At 39.2% G+C, this 6,756-nt stretch overlaps 1 long non-coding RNA gene across 1 annotated transcript; it reads left to right on the plus strand.

The window, feature by feature from the left end:
* Positions 1-2,870: 2,870 nt before the first annotated feature.
* On the plus strand, positions 2,871-3,605 carry LOC121417235. The gene is made up of 2 exons (XR_005970327.1): positions 2,871-3,189; positions 3,225-3,605. It is a non-coding gene; the product is annotated as an uncharacterized LOC121417235 (long non-coding RNA).
* The last annotated feature ends 3,151 nt before the right edge of the window (positions 3,606-6,756 follow it).

The following is a 6,756-nucleotide window of genomic DNA, read 5'->3' on the forward strand; positions in this document are numbered from 1 at the left end:
AACACAATGGCGTTTTCAAACGTCTTGCAGTTTGCTCTCGCAGTGGAAGCCTACACAAACAGGTGCCAAAACTGACCATGCTTGTGATGGGCCGAACTGAGCACTAATGCTGCGCTAACGAAAGTTGGAAATCTAAAGACGATCAACAGATAAACGGAATTATATTTTTGACACTGAACGGTGCACCGGATCGTGGGTTTTTTGCGTTTTGGAATGGAGTTTTCAATCATGATTTGAAAATTGACATTGAACACATCCTTAATTAACCTAGGTGTATCTAAAACATTGCTCTCAGAATGCCACCCATAGTGTAGTTATTATTATTTTCTTTTTTTCAATTCGGGATCGTTGAAGGAGGCTGAAGTTGATCACTGTTCTTGATTCACAATTACTTTATGTTGATTCTTGTTAGACTGTCTGGGCCCCATCTCACAAAAGAGCTGTGATTGATACAATCGGTCTCAGCTATGGAAAGCCATTAATGTCATAATTCTTCACATGGAAGCTACACAACACCCGCAACTGAAATCCTCGATTGTGATTGGCTGCTGAGCATTGTTGCCTTGCAACCGGGCCCAGTAGAGCCACTGAGCTATCCTGCATCTGACAATCTAATGTCTCCTCAAAACATTTTAATTCTGCCATAAGATACAAATCAAACTATAGGCTTATTCATACTGAAATGTACACTCTCCTTTTAATACATGTAGCAACCTCTAAATGAGCAAGTATATTTATAAAGACTAGCTTTGTAACACACAGTTAATGAGAGACCACATGCAGTGCGGGTCAGCTCATTCTTGCTTTGCATTTTTTTTCCATGTCAGCTCTGTCTTTCCTGTATCATGTTCATATTTCATCAGATGAAATGTTGAATACTTGCTTATTTGTTTTCTTGTCAGTAATTTCTTGTTCCCAGCCATACCATATGTCTAAGTATGTACCTTATAGGTGTTTCCAATGTGGATTTTAGTCTGCCATGGGTAAATCTTTCGGACCTCAAGAAACTGTTCGACACGTCAACTTTGGCAAAATTTGACTTTGAAAAAGTGTACTGCACTTGTTACAACATTGTAGTAAGGATCCTAAACAAATTGACCCCAAACACCCAATACAAAAATACATGAATACATAAGAAATTTATAGAGCAATGAAATACATGAGAAGAAATTTTGATATCACTATTTCTTGAATACACATTTGATCAGGATCCTACCTAACTAGTGTGCTGAGACCAAAATTCAGCAGTTATTGAACTACATTTAAAGATACACAGCCAAGTTATGATCTTATTCAGCATAATTAATTTACATTGGACAAGGATCCAAAAAGGAGTGTTCAGACCAGAATTAAAGTTATGGATCTATAATTGGAGATTTAAAACTAAATGATTTGATGAATGAATTTGCACAATGAATCAATTAATTTGAATGATTCTGGTACAATTAACTTTTCACTTTTGGGGATTACAATATATATGAAGTGTGTGCCAATTATCATTGTGATCGCGCAAATGACCGCTGAGATATGGGGAGCGTTGCATGAATGGAATTGTCGGACGTTTTGTGCGACAAGTCGTGTTTTTTCCGACAGTGTTTCTCCGCCAATCAAAATCAATGAAAGTTGTCAGATGTGACAAAAACTGTTGATGAAACGCTCCCCAGGGCCTGTCTTACAAAGTTACCATTGATCCGATCAACCAAAACTATGGAAAGCCAGCCGTATCAACATCTAAAATGCATGTTTGTTTCGAATGTTATCTATATATGATGTATACTAATACATCCATTGTTTGGACAATTTGATGTGCTCCTCCATGCAAACGCCACTTTCCTGCCGAGAAATGAAGAAATGTCCCAGCAAGATATGCTCCAGCGACCTCTTTCTTCCATTTATTTTTCTCCTCTCTGTCCAGCCGTGTAAGGTCATCCACAATATAGAAAGGGGCATCTTTCAGCTTCTGGTGCTTTAGGGACATGATATGCCGTTTGTCCTGGTAGGATAGGAACTTGACGAGCATAGGTCTGGGTTTTCCTTTGCTAGGATTCCCATCCCGGTGGGCACGCTCAATCCGTGGATTCTGCATCCCGAAGTGCTGCGACAACATGGTTGATACCTTTCCATTAGGGTTTTCATCACTTTCCTCTTTCAGGCCAACAATACGTATGTTATTCCTTCTAGAGAACCTTTCTAGCTTGTTTTCAGCTACCTCGGATTTACGCATTAGGATGTGAAGATCCTCGATTTTCTTCTCTAGAGTACTGACCTTCAGCTCAAGCGGCTCTACACGGTGCTCTAAATCAGTCGTTTGGGCAGCTTGAAATTCGAGGGCAGACTCAAAACTCTCCAGCTTAGATTTTATGTCCGTTATGCCCCGACGCACAAACTGTTCGAAATCAGAGCCCGCTGCACGTGCATCTGCACTGGTAGGCACCGAGAGGCCATCGGAGTGCGGCTCAGCCAGCGCTGGCGGTGGCTCGGTCGCTGACTTGCCGCTACCCGAATCACGTAGCTTCGACTTCCTAGACATGACGAGGACCGGGACGAGGAGTGATGAAAATCTTCTTTACAGCTGATTATCACATGAGAAAACGACTGAAGACTGCTTGTAGAATAATTGTCACTTTACATAGTGATATAATGATAAGGCAATTTAACAGAGAAATCGAAACAAAGTCTAAGAGCAAACATAAATTTCTGGAGCCCCGACGAGCCACGTCTGCCACGTCAGTCCGCCATCAGCAAAAGAACTTTGTGCGAGATTTTGATAGGAAAAATTATGACAATGATGGATTTCCATGTGGTTGAGATCGATTGAATCAATCGTAACTCTTTGTAAGATGGGACCCAGATCTGACAACTTCTCTTGATTTTGATTTGCTAAGAAGAACTGTTCCTATGGTAACTGGTGGATAAAATGGGACTTCTAGTATAAAACGTCTGACAAATCTTTTCATTGGATGCTCCCCTGAAATGGGGAGGGGGGGGTGTCAAATAAGCGGCCAGGGGACCGTTTCATCAACATTTTTGTCCGACAAGTGGTTAGATCTGACATATTTCCTTGAGTCTTATTGGCTGAGAAGCACTGTCACCATAGTAACTGTCAGATAAAACAGGACTTGTTGGATAAAACATACAAGTCCTTACATGAAACGCTCCCCACAGCTCTATAAGGGTTAAGCCCATGTGGTATTTAATCGAAGACCAACTGCATGTAGACCAAGCCAATATACATTACTACAGTATGGTGCATGATGTGGAAGTATCCAATATATCAGCATTTTTATTTTTGTAGACTCGTAAAAGAATGTAAAATGCCAGATAAGCAGCTTGTGTACAAGGATACATTTATGCACATCATAGTGTCAAATCAGTGTTGACAAGTGATTTAACAATGTACACAACGGTGTATACTTAATGCCAGACTTGTATCAAGTTATGGCTGATAGCTGGTGCTAAGATTGCCTCAATATCAAACTTATCCAGTGTAAATCACTTCTAGACCTCTTTATGCAGGCACCTATACACCTATAGTCGATGCATGTTTATATTTGTTTTGTGTTGAATGTTGTAAGCTTTTTATTTAAATCTGCAATAGAATGCAAGAAGTTGTAAAGCTTGTCTTTGTATTTCAACTCATCTTAAAGAGGTTTTAAAGTGAAAGAAAGAGAATAGAGTACCGAAGCGATGACGTCAGTTGCCATGGTGTCATGGTGGCCTTTTTCTAAACAAATGAACCCAGAGCATGTTTCTCTTAGGAGAAAATGGCCGCTTATGGAATTTCATCACTTGCATCCTCAGAATGATGGTATTTTTTGCAAATACAAATGTGTATTGACAATCGTCAGCTGCGACTCTGTTTAGAACCAGCCGGTTCGTTGTCACAACAGTGACGTCACACTTCGGTACTCTACGGTTGATGGGGAGAGAGGAGGGCCGGGAGAGACTGTGAGGGGAAAGGAGAGAGAGGGAGGGGAAGACAATCGGAGAGGGAGGGAGGGGAAGAAGAGAATAGGAGAGAAGAGGGGGTGGCAAGGGACGAGACAGGCGGAAGAGGAAATGAAATATGAACCAAGTTATCTAACAAAACACAAATTAGAATGACATCAAAAAAAAATTGTACAAATTTAACTTTCACCTCATAAAATCGGGGGCCCCATTGTTTATAAGTTACTCTTATGGCAAGTAACTTCTCTAGCCCGGTTGTGGTGTCTAACCCTAGTTTATGGGGTCAGGTACCATAATAAAGCTGATTAGATCAACAGCCAATCAGAATGATGGATTCCATGCAAAGTACTACCATAGCATGGCAAAGTTACCATAATGGTTATTTCTGCAACAGGGCCCAGAACCATCAATATGGTTTGAACGAGAGTTCATTAAAAAACCCAGGGGTCATTTCATGAAGCATCGTGGAACCAACATGGTGGGGGAAGTCAATAACCATGGAAGCGCTCACGGGGACCATACAATATACTAGTACCCACTGTCACTGATAGAGTACCAAAGTGTGACATCAATTTTCCAACTACAGCATTTTTATTCCATATTTCTGTAAGCATGATGAAATAAAATACTGGTACCCCACAACCCATATTTGGTGGGAATCGACCCCCGAATCGACCCATCAGGCCCAAGATTTGATTTTTAGCCCAATTGTAGTAAATGTATTATTTTCCTTCTAAATGTAATATAAACCAGGTAAAATAATAATGGGGCCAATTTTATTACGTATTCATGAGGTCACAGCTTGGGCCCCCCATGGGGGCATTCCCAATGTGGATTGCAGATGTAGTTGATCATGCTCTACATAAATAAGGTATACAAAATGCTGAAATGCAAAAAAAAATGTTTGTGACATCACTTTGGTAATCAAAAAGGGAATGTCAAGTGCTGCAAGGTAGGCGAAAAAAGAGCATCCAAGGCACTCACTTTCATTACTGTGGCCCTTATTCTGAAGTTGGGTTTAAATCAAACTCTCGTCAAAAGTTGTGGATTAACTATGGATAGCCAATTGTGACACAGATACAGGATAAATGTATCAGCTAATTTGACTCTCCAATCATTCTTTATTGTCTTTATCAGACAGATATCTTCACAAAAAAAGAATTATGAAAAGCCACAGTAATAAACACTGCTCAAAAGTTGTCGATTAACTATGGATAGCCAATTGCAACACAGATCTGTAATAAATAGAGGATAATTGTATCAGCTAATTTGACTCTCCAATCATTCTTTATTGTCTGGGGAAGATACATCAGACAGATGTCTTCACAAAGAATTATGAAAAGCCACAGTAATAAACACTGCTTAAAAGTTGATTAACTGTGGATAGCCAATTGCGATACATATATTTATTAAATAGAGGATAAATGTATCAGCTAATTTGACTCTCCAATCTTTCTTTATTGTCTGGGAAAGATATCAGTCAGATGTCTTCACAAAGATTTATGAAAAGCCAGCCATAAAATCTGCTCAAAAGTTGTGGATTAACTATGGATAGCCAATTGCGACACATATATTTATTAAATAGAGGATAAATGTATCAGCTAATTTGACTCTCCAATCTTTATTGTCGGGGGAAGATATATCAGACGGATGTCTTCACAAATAAAGAATTATGAAAAGCACAGTAAACATGAGAAGCATGCTATGTAAAATGTTGATGTTTGGCTTCCCATAATCTCAGCTCAAACCAGACTCCAGGGGCCCATTGCAGAAAGAGTTGCAATCAATCGCAACTCTAAAAATCATGCGCATCTTGATTTTCAACCAATCAACAGCACACATTTGGGACTTGTGATTAACTTTTTGGCTTGCGTTTAAATGCAACTCTTTCTGCAATGGGCCTGAGGTCTATACCAGTCCAAAAGTTTCAGAGTATCATACAAAACGTAGTTCAAAACTTTGGAGATGTATACCAAAGTGTGAAAGTGAAAGAGAGTTAGTTTCAATGACCATGTTTAAGGAGCGATCCGGGCCCCGTCTCACAAAGAGTTGTGATTGATCCAATCATGGATCAATCACAACTATGGAAAGCCAGCAAAATCAACAAAAAAAATGCATGTTTATTTATAAAATATCTAGATATGAATGTATATCCATAAATTCATTGATTTCTTGACAATTTGGTGTGATCTCCTTTGTTTACAAAGGAAATTTTGCAGATTTCCTGTAGAAAAATTAAAACACTGATGGATTTCCATAGGGTCACGATTGATTGGATCAACTGTAACTCTTTGTAGGACGGGGCCCTGTACTGCAACTCAACTCTATGGATGAACCCAGCATGTCTTTGTACAGTGTGTGCAGTGGACCCTGAATGTACCGTGAAGCTAATAATACTCTGTGTATAGGAGTTACATAAAACAGTTCAAAAGACAGTCAGCACAGCCACTGGACTTACTGAATTTGAGAAAACTGGGCATAAACTAAATTTTATGCATCTTGGAGACATTTATATCTAAATGATATATGTTTTTCAGCCTATATTAATGTGGGTTTCAGGGTTATTGAGGACAAAAACAAGTTGAGCACAAACACACATGTTTCATCTAAGTTTGAGAAATTTTCATATTAACTGCTCAAAAAGCTAAAAGAACCAGGGCCGCGTCTTACAAAAAATTACGATTGATCGATCTCAACTGTATGGAAATCCATCCATACCATAAATTTTTTAACAGAAATTGCGCAATCTCCTTTACAGTAAACAAAACGAATCACACTGAATCGCCAAGAGAACGATGAAGGTATGAA

Source organism: Lytechinus variegatus, chromosome 6 (assembly GCF_018143015.1).
Source record: "Lytechinus variegatus isolate NC3 chromosome 6, Lvar_3.0, whole genome shotgun sequence".
Taxonomy (NCBI): Eukaryota; Metazoa; Echinodermata; class Echinoidea; order Temnopleuroida; family Toxopneustidae; genus Lytechinus; species Lytechinus variegatus.